Source organism: Leptosomus discolor, chromosome Z (genome assembly GCF_034619465.1).
Source record: "Leptosomus discolor isolate bLepDis1 chromosome Z, bLepDis1.hap2, whole genome shotgun sequence".
In the NCBI taxonomy this organism is placed as follows: domain Eukaryota; kingdom Metazoa; phylum Chordata; class Aves; order Leptosomiformes; family Leptosomidae; genus Leptosomus; species Leptosomus discolor.
In genome coordinates this window covers 90,406,571-90,422,512 of record NC_141419.1, presented here as the reverse complement: position 1 = coordinate 90,422,512, position 15,942 = coordinate 90,406,571, and the positions used below count along the sequence as shown (strand labels likewise).

The window sequence follows — 15,942 nt, the reverse complement described above, 5'->3', positions numbered from 1 at the left end:
ACTTTTGCAGCCCGTGAGCTCTGCTTTCCTTATCTCTGGTGCTTAAAACTCTATGATCTGTAATACGTTTGCCAGCAGTCATGTCAAACTTGCATGAAGAAGCTAACTTAGCTAGTCTGAAGCTTCAGATTTTGTTTGGTCGCACCTATCAGAAGACATACCTCTCTATTTCCACTTTCACTAGCAATACCACTCTAAAGCATTTAAGATCTCATTATTGGCTGACCTTTCTTCACCTGTAAATGTTAAGGCCTGAAAAATCAGAAGCTGTCTTTGCCTGTGGCTGTAAGCTGGGAGTCTTTTCCTACTGCCATGTTTCATAAATATTGACAAATTACTTTTATAGAGCGATCTGCCCAGCGCAGTAAATGCAGTCACTCAGATTGGTGGTTTTAAGACAGCTGTCTCGAGGAATCAAGGCTGCACATCTCAACTTTTAGAGCAGGGACTGCATTTTGGGAAGCAGTGACTTTAAAAAGGATTTACAGGTCACTGTTGAAAACACTGTGAGCATATATTCCTGGTTTTACACAGGAGAGGAAACGGGGCCTTTGAATCTGTAAGGAGAAGACAACTGAATAAAGGCAGAGAAGTGTCACAACGCTGTAAATGTGTTAAAGGACTGTTCATGGTTTCATTGCCCACACTTCCAAAAGGAAGTTGCAGAGGTAAACAGGATTTGGGGCAAACACTGAGGTTTGGAAACCCTCCTTGTGGAGAAAGACCAAAGCAACTCAGTTCAGTTTCTTTAAGAAAAACGCTGAGATGCAACTCTGTCCCAGTCGCCAAATGCTTATATGCAATAAAGATTTCTATGCGAAGACATCAGTCAAGCAAAAGAAAACCAACAAAAAGGTACAGTGAGATCGAACAGCATTGAGCTGAAGCTAAACAGATCCCCTTCAGAGAGAAGAGAAAGGCTCTCATTTTCACCACAACAACTTACCAGGGAGCTGGTGGATCCCTCCCACCACAGGCTTGTAACCGGCGTCGAGCTGCCTTTCCCACAGCTGATACGCAATAGCTCAGAGCTCCAAAGGTTACAGGCTCGAAAAAGGATTTTGGGGGGGGGGAAATTATTTGGCCTTTGAAATGAATGATGTGGAGCAGATGGTTGTAACGGTCCAATTTAGTCATAAATTCGAAGACTCTGGTAAAACGTTGATTTTTAACCCCTCAGTGCCTTAAATCCTGCAGCCAGAACATGGCATCAGGACAATATCCTCCCACACACTGGTGAGAAGCTGGTCTGTATTGCCAGAAAGGCATTTCTGAGTACAACAGGGCAAAACCTACCTTTGTCCAGAGAGTACCTTTTGCTGCGCTGAGAGAGGACACGTGCCCAGCACCACCTTGATCCCAAACTGGGGGAGGACAAAACCAGCCGATTCTTACACCAGACTGCAGAGGCAGGGATAACTCCTTGAGTTCTCCCCAACGTCCTCTGTAAATAGGATGGCCACCACCGTGTCCCATCAGGGCTGTCCAGAGCGAAGAACTCCTTCTTCTGTCACCCCAGCCAAAGAAATCAGCCTGCCTCCCCGGTAATGCGGCATGCCAGGGATGGAGGCTCTAGCACAGACTTCCCTGTGGATTACACAGAAAATGCTATCAGTTGGCTTCAAGCGTTGTTAGAAGGATAGAGATTTTTTGCATCAGTTATTCATCATGATAAATGCCAAGAGCTGAAATAAACAACATGACAGTTCTGTAATGATGAAGTCTCAGTATATTTTTAAGGCCTAATTTTTTATTATGGCAACATTTTTATTTGGTGGTAGCTTCACCTGCATAACAGTAATACATGTTTTATATCTCAAAATAAAACTAAGCAAGAAAGGATTTTTCAGGTGCTTTGAATCCTTACTTGATCTATTCTGTCCATCAGAATAACAGTAACTTTAGAAATAATATTGTCATAAATTATTAGTTTTGAAAGCACAAAGAGAATGTTCAAAATACGTAACTAATGCTTTGCAAGACCAATAATAACATAAATAAAACTTTTACCTCAAAGGATTCTAAACACTTCTTCCACTAATATAGACAATATATACAGAGATCACTTCCAACTCGGCTACCAATCTTGCACAGATGGTGTAGAAAACTGGGGTAAATCTCATTGAGACTAATCTATACAAACATATGCTTAATTAGCATAGTGCATCTTACACAGTGTAAAACAGAAACAGACTGTATTGCAATAACTGATCACAGCATAAATTGGTTTATTTTGATCCTTCCTAGGGAGGCACAAACTATTTTTTCTTTTTTTATTTTGCAGATTTCCCCATAATGAATTAATTTCGGCTTGCTGGAAACAGCAAACAGAAGAAGGAAATAAGGATGATAGAAAAATTAATCACACCAAGGTTTGCATTTATGCTGAATTTTGTTCCTATGACTGATCCCATTGCCTTCAGCTGGCTTATTCACCGCACAGATTTAAACACGTACACAAATCCTTGCTGGACCAGGGCCTACCATTAATTCGGAAACAAAGCTATTGTCCCCCAGGCCTACTCACAAATTACACTTGTTTATTTAAGTCAATAAAGATAAACTTGTGTAAATCTCTTTGTAAACAAGGCTATTTCACTTTAATGATGGCTTATTTGGGGTTAGCATAAACGTGTTTCTAATCAACTTCAACTAATCCAAAATAAGGGATGTAGGCAGATGAATGGTGCAGTATTCGGAATAATAACAAAGGACAGAGGGATAACCCGAGAAAGAACAGAAATGCTGACCAGACGAAATGTTTCTAATCTATAAAAATCAGGAAAACAGGGGGAAGAGAAGCCAGTTTCAGTGACTATTGATGACTGAGCGTGGACATCCCCTAGCTAGCACAGAGTGGAAGGGGTATCTCCAAACGGGTCCCCAGGGAGCTCATGTGGGGAATCCCTGCCCCTCCCTGTCTTGGGAAGGACCGGCGAAGTGCTGCTGGGCCCGAGGGAGGTCCTGCGAAACCATCTCGGGGGCACTGCAGTCTGCTCGATGGCGACCTGCGGTGCCAGCCAGGCCCAATTAAAAAGCGTCTTGAGTTCAAGCGGCGCAAGACGTTGCTGTTCCTTGGCGGTGGCTGGCCACACCTGAAGTTGGGCGTAAAACGGAGGCTCTGAAGCCAGGAGACTAGTACGACGTTGAGTTCACCAAGCTTACGTGTAACGTCTGTGATTGCATCTGAGCTCCCGAGCTCCCAAGATGGATCTGGGCCTTCGGGATTTTCCTGTAGCAAGATCTTACTGCCCGATTGCATGAAAGCCCCTGATCCATTTCGGCACAAAGTAAAGCGAGTAAACGCAGCAAAAGAATTCAAAATTTGAGTCCTCGTCTGACTACGCCAAAGTTGTCTCTCTCAACTCACTCCGCTTTTGGTTACTCAGGGCAACCGGTTTTATGTGCAAATAGGCACTAGGAATTAAGATAAGGTAGTTAAATCATTTGCTCATCAGAATTATACAGCGTAAATGAGGAGTGTGAGCAGATACATAGATCTTCTCATTGCGCTATGAATTTCTTAGAGGAGATGTCACTCCTAAGGATTACTGTCGAACCTCGTTCCATCTGATAAATGTAATGTGCTTTATAACACAAACATCCACCAGTTTGTACTATGATGGGTCAGAAAGGCGTATCTTTGCTTTTAGCACATTATTTTGAATACTAGTTATTTCTTAAGTCCACTTTGACAAGGGTACAGGACACACACAGCAGGCTTACATCAAGGGCTGTCAACTTTTTCTGTGCTGTGGGACTGTTTCCCTATTTTTTTTTTTTTTTCCTGCTTTGCTTTGCTTTGAAATCCTTAACAGCCCAGCCTGAAACGACAGTGATTTATGTAATATTGGAAACATACTTCTGCATTTCAGAAGAGGTAGTGAACAGATTTGAGTTGCAACATTTCACAGAAATTTCATTACTGAAAAGATAAATAGAAGAGCAGAAATAGGAAATGCCTTTTTATGTATTTTGCTGTTACTCCCAGCCCGAAGTTGCAGCATTTTTTAAGTCTGAGGAGTACTTGGCCCCTCGCACATATATTTAATCTAATATACACTGGTACAACGGAGTGAAAGTTCCTATTCATTTTGGAGATTTCCATGCCTCAGGCAATGGCTTCCTTTTTATTTATGATGTTAAGGCTCTTCTCTAGCCACGTTAACGTAACGCCTGCTTGGACAGCATGCCAGCAGTTTGTCGTCTTGTAAATCGACCGACGTGCTCCTCATTACGTGGCGGGAAAAGCAGAGAGCGGCATCCTCTTCCACCCTCTTTGTCCTGCCACCAGAAGCGATACAGTGTGAAGCTGCTCGCAAACCTCACGCGATACGAGCAGAAGGGGTTTAAGCCCATATTGAACCCGCTGAGGGAGAAACAGTCTCAATCCCAGAGGAGTTTGGCCACGCTGTTACCTACACGGGGGGAAGTTTGTTCAAGCGCTGCCCTGCAACGACACGGAAAGGCCGCTTTCACGCCATTTGGCCGTGAAGTAACGCGGCGTGAAAGGGAACCTCTCCCTTTCGCCGTTTCCAGATCCAGCTCCTCTGTGCGCCGCCCTCTCTTTCATGATCTTTCGCAGATTTGTGGAAGATGAAAGCTACCTTCACTGAGGTTTAGAGAGAAAATAACGTGCTGAAATGGCATTTACAGTTAAGCAGGGAAGCAGCACTGCGGTTGCTGATGTAAGGGACAAAGCACTTATTGAAGTACGGGTTAGCACTCCAATAGAACGAGCTAAGAAATCTGGGAGCATTCAGCAGTGGTTCTCCATGGATTTATGGTCATTTTTGTCACACATTATTTCCTGTCTTGAATGTGCTGGCTGATCTTTTGTATCGCAACTCTGTCCAAAGATCTTCCCTTTTTTTTTCTTTTTTTTTCAGTTTAGTAGATCATTTTGACATATTGGTAATAATGACCTCAACACAAAACCTGCCTGCTCTGCCTCCAAGCCCTGCCTCCCTGGCATTGCACTTCATGCTCATCTCCACCTTCGTGTAGTGACATCTGATAGCGTCGGGTCATTTAGAAATCCTAGGTGTCTTTGAAGTGATCTGATATCGATGTTTTATTTCTTTTACCTCTTGGGGGATTTGATCACAGCCTTTGGGAAGTCAACATGTCTTCTCTGTAGCATAGTGCAGCCGCCTACTGTTCCACCATGTTTTCTTTAGATCTTAGATTATTTCCCTTATTGTTTCTAGCACACAGGTGATTGTGAAACACCACTGTGCTGTCTCTGTCTCCCTGTCCAAGAACGCCGTTTGTGAGGATGTTGATCCCTCTGACACATGTTAGCCCACCTTGGGAGACATGCTGATGCTTTCCACTGCAGGTTCAACTCCAAACAGGACTGTCAACCGTCCGTACCCAACCATCAACATCCAAAGTCTGCTGAGCTGCTCAGTTTAGCAGGACCTAGCAGTATCCAGCTTCGGTATCAGGGATCGAGTTTTGCTGTTGGTTTTTACCAAACAGAGTACTATTTCTGCAGTTGCAGGTGTGTGGCTGGGAGCCCTTTCTAGAGCAGCGTTCAAGTTGCAGGTGGACATCTTGTCTGGCTTCTCCAGGGCAACCAGCGCTTCTCAGGTAACTTCTGGGCTCTGTGATTTGCACCCCCGATGCCGCCTTCTTCCACCGGCTCTATTTCTCCTGCCTGTTGCAATTCGCTTTCTTAAAGAAAGGAGGTTCGTGCAGGTGTTGGGGTTGTTTTTGCCAAAGTCCCCCAATATAAGCTTGCCAACCTTCTGACCTATTCCAACCAAACCTACCAGAGACGCGGTGCTTTTGCAAACACAAGGTCTGTCGAGTTTCACGGCAAACAGCGGCCGCATTAGAAAAGAAAAACCTTATTAGCGCACCGCCCAGGAGCAAGGCAGAGAAACCTCGGCCCTTATCAGCAGTGCTTGGCTTCCTTGGCAGTAGAGAAATGGTGGGCAGCTGGCCAGCCAGTGCATGCACAGCCCTGAACCAGCCATAGCATGTGCTGCTCCGTGCGTAGACAGCAAGCCAATAAAAGTAGGTTGGGGACATAGAAGAGAGCTTTGGATATATCAGAAATTAGCCTCAGGGATGTAAGAGGAGAGGGGGCTGTGGATTTACTGCAGCAGAGAGGTGAAGGGAATGCCTGACACAAATCCATAGAAAAACTGAGGTTAATTAACTTGCTGTTCGTAGAAAAAAATTATCTCTGAATGCAGTGAAGCCTCCACAGCACAAGTGCTGCGCTGGCTGAATAGCCTGTATCTGTTTCCAGGTACAACATGCCTGGAACACCTCCTTATCTTTCAAAAACATGATGGTAATCTCTTAGCAGCTCTTCATTGTCTGCAGCGGGTATCTTCTCTGTTTTGCTTTTTTGTTTATTTCATGACCAGCTTCAGTCTCCAACTGACAGAACTGGAGGAAAAAATAAAACAACAACAACAAAAAAAAGAATAAGATACATGTCTGCTTCAAGCTGGGAAAATCCAAGCACAGATGAGGCAAGAGGGAGATTTCTGCGAGTCCACATCTATCATTCTGTCAGAAGGGCTAAATGATGGGAGAGGTGCCTCACCTGGCTCCTGAGAATACCAAGCCTGTGGAGATGGGATACGTGCCCAAGGCGCTGAATCATAACACCTACGTCACCGAGCGCAGAAACCGTTTCAGACTGGAAGAGGAGCACGTGTCTGAAAAGCAAGCTGTTACGTTGGCGAGATGTGACCTCAGGTACAAGAGAAGCGGCCTGCAGTCGAGTTATACGGAGGTGGGAATAAGGAAAAGTCTCAGAAAAGTGCAAGTGGAAAAACAGAGCATCTCCAACAGACTTACAGCAAAGCAGGAAAAGACCTTTTCACCCAAAGAAACCCCATCTTGTGGCTTCCCACCCATCCTTCAGGGAACCTGCTGGGCATCACTGCGAGGACCTCTGCAGACAAAGCAGCGATGGGTTTCGACGGCCGACAGGTCCCTGGCTGTGCAGGCGTGGCCAACAGGCTCTAATTTACTTGTGGTGAGCTTGGGGTTTTACTTAAGACGCAGGAATTTGGTTATGTCACATCATTACCACACCACAGGTTGGTTAAAGCTGTCAAGCCTCCTGAAGGCAGCCGCTAAAAAAAACCAACACCCCAACATGAGGGGAAAAGCGCTTTTTTTAAGAGCTGCTGCATAGGAGGGTGGCAGCACCCCTAGGCCACGAGGTGACGCCGGCAGCGCCCAGGCCGGCGCAGGCAGCAGGAGGCAGAGGGAGGCTGGGTGGCCTTCCCTCGGTTTCACACCTTGGGGACTCCTGGGATGGCGGCAACGCCACGGGGCCCGTCCCGGCCTGGAGCTGTTAGGCCGTCGCAGATGATGCCGCCTCGGGTGGTTTAAATCTGTTTTGGGATGAGATCTGGGAAAAGAAGGGGCTGGGGAGCCGGGCTGTGCCGCCCTCGCTGCGGCTGCGGGGACGGAGAAGCGTCGTGCACCCTGAGGGGCCGCCGTGGCTGCCACCCCGCAGCGGCCCTCTGAGGGATGAGGTTTCACCCTCCTTTCTCCAAGGAGCACTTAAACCTCGGTTGAGTTACGGCTTTATTGGCGGGAGGCCCGGAGGTGTCCCCCTGCCGAGCCGCCGCGCTCCCTGAGGTAATTTCTGGCGGGAAAGAGTGCACTACTTTTTCTCGGCTCCCACCCGCGCCCGGCGCGGAAGGTTACAGGAGCTGGTGGCGGTGCGCGCTCACCCCGCCAGTGCGGCTGCGCTCCCTGCGGGTCACTCAAACCTCCGCCCCGCTTCGCCTTTCCCGATCAACCGCCCCTGGCGGTCGCGTGGGCCGGGGAGTGACAGCCCGCGCGACCAATGAGCGGCGACACCCCGCCCCCGCCGCGCGGGGCACGCAGCACCGCCCACCCCTCTCCTCCTCCCTCCGCCTCGCGTCTTTTTTTTTTCCTTTCTCTCTCCTTATTTTTTTTTTTTCCACCGCCGGCACTCGATTGGTGGCTCGATCCGCCAATCGGCGCCTCGGGCCGGGCCTCGGCGCGCGTTGCCCAATCCTCGCCTCCTGTTTCTCAACTGACGGGCGGCGGAACCAACGCGCCGCCTCCCCGCCCACCGCCGGGGGCGGGTCAGGACGGGAGCCAATGGCGGCGGGGAGGGCGGGCGCGCAGGGGAAGGTAGCGCCGAGGGAGGAGGGCGGCCGCGCAGCTCGCCGAGGAAGAGGTTGGTCCCGGGGCGGTTTCGGCGGGCGGCCCGGCCGCGCCGCGGGACCGGGGAGGAGAGGGACACACCGGGCGGCCGCTCCTCGGGAAGGGTGTGCCCCGCTGGCGGTGTACGGGCTGGGCGGGAACGGGACGGGCCTGGCCCCGGCGGGGGGACGGGGGAGCCTCCCCACGCCCTCCTTCTTCCCCCCCACCCCCCCCCCACCCCCCTTTGTTTTGGTGGGACGCGGCCGGCGCTGAGGGCGGTGGGCCCCGCCGGGGGCCTGGGGCTTGGGTGGGGGGTGGGAGTGCGGGGAGGGGGGGGGGGGGGGGCGGGGGCTGGGTCGGCGGGAGGAAAGGGTCTCGTGGGGTGGGGGGGCGGCTGGTTGTGGAGGGGAAACGGGGGGGGTGGGGGGGCGACACGACACGTCGCTGTCAGCCCCCCCCCCCTCCTTCCCCGCCGCCCACACGCCGGAATAGCCCCCGATGCGGGGCGGTGAAGGGTGGGAAGGGCCGGTTTGTGGCTCCCTCTGTGTGTGTGTGTGTGTGTGTGTGTGTGTGTGTGTGTATGAGGGGTGAGGGGAGGGGCGGGGGGGGCGCTGAGGGGAAGTTCTGCTTCTCCTTCCTTCCTGTCCCCCTCCTTCTCTGCCCGGTCCTTTTTTTTTCTTGCAGAGATCAGGTGTGCAAAACTTCGTGCCCGGGGTGGTGGAGAAAGTTAGGAGCAAGTTGCAAAGAAGTGTTTAGGATTGCGAGGCCCCGCTTCAGCCGGTGCCTTTTTGTCCGTTCCTCTCTTAGCCCAGAGCCCTGGATGTGAAACACACACATGAGACGTGTACATGTGAACTGAGATTAGTGGTTTTCTTCGTGACAGGAGTTTTAATGCTGCAGCTATCTGTGCGTTGTGAGATGTAAACAAACATAATCTGTTAAGTGTTTCATCTACCTAGATAAGCACATGGGAGAAGTGGTGATGTGATAAATGCAAGTCGTTGGTGTTACTGCAGAGCTGTAGAGTTCCTAGCTGTAATTTTTTTTTTTGTGGGGAGTGGAGGGGAAGAGAAAAAGTGAGACACAGTATGGTCTTTTAGGCTTCACTCTGGGGAAATGAAAGAAGGAAAAAAAAAAAAGTGAGTGAAGAGCCTTGTGATAGGTTTGGAGAGCTGTTGAATTGAACAGCTGGGATTCAGACTGCAGCCTAGTCTTTTTGGTTGTCCGTCCCAGTTTTTGACTAAAAAAAAACCCCAAACAACCATGTGTGTTGTGCTCTTTTCAAATACTTTATAATCAAGTGGATAGCATTAAGATAAAGTGTTGTTTAATGGGTTTACCAGATAAATATTTCTGAAAACGGTGCTAGTGAATGCTGCAACCTGGGTATATTGTGTGTGGAGCTCATGCTATCACAGTTCTTGGTTATAAACGAGTCAGATTCCATCTGTAGCAAGAAGTTTATAATGACAGCTTATTAGGAGACCGCACATAACAGCAGGCTTCTTAAGTGTTCCTCTCTTAGCCTGGAGAGCAGTACTTTTAGACTGATTCATGACAGTATTTCTGTGGGGGCTGGACTCGGTAGTGAGAGACTGATTAGTCTTTGCTCTGTTCTCCAGACTGGGGAAAAAAAAAACAACCCAACAAAAAACACCTCTTTATCTCAAGGTGAAGGGCTTCCCATAGCAGAACAAGGTTGCTGTTTAGACTTTCTTCTGCTTTGTGACAGTGTTGGAGCTTGTATGGTGCGTGAGTAGATTTGTGTGTGTTTGTTCTGAGGCGTAGCTTTAGAATGTTAGCATTTACAAACTGTGGTGAATTAGAGGGGCATGGCAATATCAATAAAGGGGAGGTTTTTGAAGGCCCCCCATGTGTTTAGCACTGTCGTGATGGTAGATAGCATTAATTACAAGTGTCTTTAAAAAGAGGAAGGTGAGAATCTCATTTAAGGTGGTTTAAACTTAACTCAAAGATGAGTCTAAACATGTATTTAGCAATAAATTTGTCTCTTTAATAGAGTAACACAGTAGTTGATTGTTGTTCTGCAGTTGTGTGGGTCAGACTTGGACTACACTGACAGTCACCAAAATGAACGAAAGTGTTTGAAGATCCAGTTTTCTTTATGGAAGAAGCTGGGTGTGTGTGTAATAGAATCTTGGAGAAGAATTTGTGAACTTCCCTGAGGTTCTGTTTGATGATAAAAAGGAGAATGTAATTGAAAAAATGAGGCTAAAAGAATTGGTCTCTTAACTGATCTCTTATTTTTCCTCCACCCAGAAGCTAGGTTCACGAACAAAATCAAATAAGCTTGAATTACCCAGTGAATCTCCAAATGAAAGGCCCTCCTGGGTCCTCCTCCATCTTCGTGTTCCACTTGATCTTTCAGATGTGTTGAGCACCAGTTGATATAATTGAGTTTATTGGAGCTCGAAAAAACCTCTGCTACCGAGAGCAACTTTAAAAAGCAAAACTTGTTTCCATCTCTCTAATCCCTTTCCCACAAAAGTACTGGGAGAACAGGCTTTGTAGTAGGTTCTGGATAACAATGAATCTGAGCTCTGCTTGAGACCGAAGAGAATTCTTAAGTTTTGTTTGTATGAAGAACAGTACGCAAAGTTTTAATCGTTATAAAAAGTATTCTAGAGCTTTCAAATGCATTTGGTGCTGCCTTAATGATTGTGCATGTAAATGCCCTGTAATTGAAAGCATCCATTTATGGGCCTGACTTGCTAAGTGAGCTGTAAATTCTGCTTTTCAGATTGGATTTAATGACTTTTATCATAAAGCCACAAACTGGTTGTGAACTGTGCCGAGAGGCAAACAATACCTAAGCTTACTTTGCCAAAATATTTGTAATTGTTGATTTGTTAAACTGAATTGCTGCAGGTCATGCGATGGGATTAGTTTTTTTGTAATGGAATGGAGAGTGTGGGCAGCCCCGTGCTCAATACTCTCTGGGCTAGAAGAACTTGGCTACTGCAGAAAACCTTCCTAAATATTGTTCTCCACTTCCAGTAGAGAAACTGTGCTACAAACAGGAAGGCTTCATTCCAGATGAAATTTTATTATAATTATGTGTGTTTGACAGCTGTAGTGTGAAGGAAGACCAAGAAGACACTGCGAGAGCACAGTTCCTAGGTCTCCTGTCAGTTTAGTCTGGGGCTAAGCTTGATTTAAATTTGCTGGAGCAACATAAGATGGTCTTTGGTGCAGAGTGGGCTCTGCCTGTCAAGGAGGTGAGGGGCTGGCCTGCTTGAAGAACGTTTATGTTAGGCCTGTTTTGAAAGTGAACTTGGCATTAGCTAATTGTTAAATGTAATTGTTTGCGATTTAGCAAAGTGGAGAAGCTGCTAACCTCTACAGATAAAAACTGAAACAGGTACCTCAGTAGCTGATAGTTCTGTGAATATTCCTGTCAAAATTTAGCCCTGGAGTATTTATTTTCCAAAATAATGAAAGTGACACTTGCTACACATGGAAAAATGTGGTCAAAACAAAGGAGGTGAGAAGGGCTTAAACTGCTGTGGTTTGGAGTGCTTATTCGGTGCTTTTGTGGGGCTGTTTAATTTTAAGGTCTTTTTAGTTTTGAGGAGCGATACTGTGAGGTTGTTCATAATAAGTAAGTGGAAGAAGTTTTCTGCTTTGCAGAGGCAGGTGGATTGGCTGACGGCAGTTGTGGTAATTTTCCTCTTTTGCAATTCTAGGAGAGTTGCTAAAATACATCGTTCCTATAAGTAGTTTAATCAAAGGTCAGTAAAATTAACATCTCTTCAGTTGCATGCCATTTTAGTATACCGTGAATGGATGTGTTACATACTGTGTGCTGGTTTTCTAATAGCAAGATAGCTTTTCATTACTACATCCGTCTGTAATTTCCAGTAGTCCTTAGCAGTTGAAGAACAATCCAGCTTCTGAAGCATGATTTCATAAGATCACGATTGTGCTTATTTTAGTTCTGTGTATGAGAAATAAGAGTTTTCTCATTTGATTCATAATCAAACTTCATGAAATGAATGAGCGGAAAAAGGTCTGCTTTCAAAGTAGGTGAAAAAATTCTGTTTTCAATGAGTTATATAAAGATAATACAGTTATGCAGAGTTTCAAGATGCGTTGCAATACTGGAGCATAATAACTTTAAAAATTAGTGTGTAAATTGAGTCTATTTATAGGCATGTTTCAAATTCTCATTCTAAAGCTGACCCAGAGGAAGAGTTGCCTTCACTCCTCCAGATCACAAGCAACCTGCTTTGAACTTCATCAGCTCGTGTCAAAGCTGAACCAGGACCTTGGCTTTACTCCTCGGAGCTTTGGCCTCTGAGCTGCTCAGATGGAGCTGTGGGCCAGATGGAGCTCCTTGGGACAAGAGCTCTTCAGAGCTGCTCCCCACTGCTGGCCTAATTGGCTGAAAAGCTGAGCTGGGGGGGTGGATCTGAGGGCATTGCTCAGTAGGGCTGGATTCCCCTTCCCCCAGCTCTCCACCCGCACTTTCCCCAAAGTAAAAAACCCCAAAGACCCCAAAAATGGTAAGGGAATACTTGAAGCTGTCCTACTCTGACCCAAATATGAGGAGAGAAGGATGAGCACCATCTCATTTTCTCATGTTCTTCAGGAAAGTGTGTTTGTGGCAGCAGGTTTGAGCTTCTCCGGTAAAACAGAACCAGGATCTTTAATAAGTGTTTGTAGGGGAAGAAGAAAGACTTAGCCATTCTGGGATCTCAGAGGCAGTTTTTGGAGGGGTTGTGGCTGCAGTAGAAGTAGTGAAATGTCTCCCCTTGTCTGTTGCACTGAGTGGTTTAACTAGAGTGTATTGTATCTGAAAGGGAGAAGACTGGCTTTGGTTTGTAGTTTGAACTTCATACAGAATTCAGGTTTCCTGCGAGTTGAGATCATTAACACTGGGGAGAACTTTCTCAGATTCCACTGAGAATAAACTGCCTCCTTTTTGTTTGGAATAAGACAGCCTAAAGGATCCAGAAGCAGATCATAAATTAGTTTTGTTTTGCTTCTGTTCAGTGCGAGATGAAATACTCGTTTTATTGTTTCTCTAAGTCTTAATGACTTTGGCTTAATATAGGAGACGTACACAGTACTGCATAAGCTATGCTCTTTAAAACTTCGATCCTCAGTATTGTTTAGCCTCATGTAAAGTCTTGATGCTGCCTTAAATAGACTGCTTCAGTTAATGTTACTGTATTGTGAAGCCACTGATATCACCGAGCTCATGTGTAGGGAAAGGGTGGATATTCTCTCCTCTTCTAAAAAAGACTGCACTTGGTGCACTGGGTGAAATTGGTAAAGAATCTTGTCCGAATTCCAGGATTAATGAAAAAAACATTGCCTTTAAAAAAAAAAAAAAAATCGCAAAAATGGGGCTAAAATAGGGAGGGAACAAGCTTGTAGACTCTCTGTCAAATACCACAAATTATTATCCTCGATCTTCTTTCCTCAGGAGCTTAACTTCTGTCCTCTTTATTCCAGAAGAGCTCTTGCAAATGAAATTCCTCTAAGCCAGAATACTTCTAGTAAAACCAGGAGAGATCATGTTTCTTTATTTCAAGTTTAAGATGAATAAGCAGACTGATATGAAATATGTTGCATAAGGCTTTAGAATAAATTAGCCAGAAATCACTTGATATTTTTGGTAGCACCAGTGTGTTTATAGTATGTTCCAGACACTCAGGAAAGGAAAATTTCCCTTGAAGATTTTAGTCTGCTAGCATGCTGCCCTTAAGGTTTTCTTCATCTCATATGCTTAGTTATTGCTGGGATCATGGGCTTAATATTTAATACTTGTTCCAGCGAACCGCAGTAGAATGGAATAATAGCAGACATGACTCAAACTGTGACTTTAAAAGTTGCCAACTATGACACTGTTTGACCAACTATAGAAACATGTGTGCATCAGGAAGCAGAGATACGCTATGGGGGCAGAAATGAAACAAATACCACCAAAGTTAGGCAATTTGTAAATTTTCCAGTACTAATCTGTTGGGAATAACAGCACGTGCTCCCTATGTTCCAGCAATCTGAAGAAACACTTGTAGCTCTCTGGGCAACAGTGAGTAGTACTCTTTGAGTATTCAAAGCTGCAGTTTTAAGGCACAATCTAGAGAATGTGGGAAGGGATGAAATAGTAGAAGTCTTCTGCTATATATTGCACTGCTGCTTTGATACTAATAGCTCAACTGTAGTTGAGCTCAGAGAGGGGTCTTGAAAATCACCCTGCAGTTGCACAGAGTCCCAGTATCATAGAATCACAGACTGGTTTGGGTTGGAAGGGACCTCAAAGACCATCTAGGTCCAACCCCCCTGCCATGGCAGGGACACCTCCCACCAGACCAGGCTGCTCCCAGCCCCATCCAGCCTGGCCTTGAGCACTACCAGGGAGGGGGCAGCCACAGCTGCTCTGGGCAGCCTGTGCCAGGGCCTCATCACTCTCAGGGTGAAGAACTTCTTCCTTGTACCTAGTCCAAACCTGCCCTCTCCCAGCTTCCAGCCATTACACCTCGTCCTGTCACCGCAGGCCCTTGTCAAAAGTCCCTCCCCAGCCTTCTTGTAGCCCCCCTGCATGTACTGGAAGGTCGCTCTAAGGTCTCCCTGGAGCCTTCTCTCCTCCAGGCTGAACAAGCCCAACTCTCTCAGCCTGTCCTCACAGGGGAGCTGCTCCAACCCTCTGACCACCTTGGTAGCCCTCCTCTGGACTCGCTCCAGCAGCTCCATGTCTGTCTTGTGCTGGGGGCTCCAGAGCTGGATGCAGTACTCCAGGTGGGGTCTCATGAGGGCAGAGGGGCAGAATCCCCTCCCTCGACCTGCTGGCCACACACCTTTTGATGCAGCCCAGGTTGAGTTTGGCTTTTTGGGCTGCAAGCGCACCCTGTTGGCTCAGTTCATCCTGTCACCCACCAGCAACCCCAAGTCCTTCTCCTCAGGGCTGCTCTCCATCCACTCACTGCGCAGCCTGTATCTGTGCTTGGGATTGCAATATGCAATCCGTTGCAGTATGTTGGTGTGTTGTAGTAGGAATACTACACAGCAACGTGAAAGATGAAATTTGGGCTATGATGTTGGCCTCAGTAGAAGAGAGTGAGCAAAGGAGAGACGGTGCAAAGAATAAGCAATGGTGAAGCACATTTAAGGTCCTTAAAAGCAGGGGCTGTAAATGAGTACTCAGTTTTTGGAGGTGGTGTGCTCTAGACTACAAGGAAATCACAAAAACTAGCGGGGAAGAAGGGATATTACATATTTAGTGTGTGTTTAATCTGTGGCCGTTTTAGTAATGTGAAAATGTTTCTTGCGGTGTTGGCAAAGATTGTTTTCTGGGTGCATTTGGGGGGGAAAGCATTTTATATTTTTTCTGTGGGTGAAGATATTGTACAAGAAAAAGACTAGGGGAATGGTTTTAGCTAGTGGCTAATGTCAAGAGTGACGGTGTACGAGCGGATGATCCTTCAGGAGCAAAGATCAAAACTCCTTATATGACTTATCAATTTGAAGGCAAAAGTTATGGGTGATGAATTGAAATGGGATTTGCTGGTCAAAAATGAGCTGCAGCAGTGACTGCTAAACTCGTTAACATAAACATGGTGTCTGAGACTGTCTAGGTGGGTGCAGTTAGACCCAAATGCAAATGTAGGGCCCCATAATTTTTGTTTGAGCTCCTGCCAGATATTTAGAAGGAGACATTTGCTATCTGCCTTCTATCTCCAAATTCCTCATGAGTTGTAGATTTCTGTCTTTGTATTTATTATTTTAATTGTAATCATGAGAGCTTTAGGATGCTATGAT

The 15,942-nt window shown here is 46.4% G+C and overlaps 1 protein-coding gene across 1 annotated transcript in view; it reads left to right on the top strand.

The window, feature by feature from the left end:
• Nucleotides 1–8,162: 8,162 nt before the first annotated feature.
• SMAD2 (SMAD family member 2) overlaps nucleotides 8,163–15,942 on the top strand; it is a 51,676-nt gene continuing 43,896 nt past the window's right edge. Inside the window, exon 1 of the mRNA XM_086479467.1 lies at nucleotides 8,163–8,188. The gene's annotated coding sequence lies outside the window, so the exon portion shown is untranslated. The remainder of the gene's footprint in view (nucleotides 8,189–15,942) is intronic.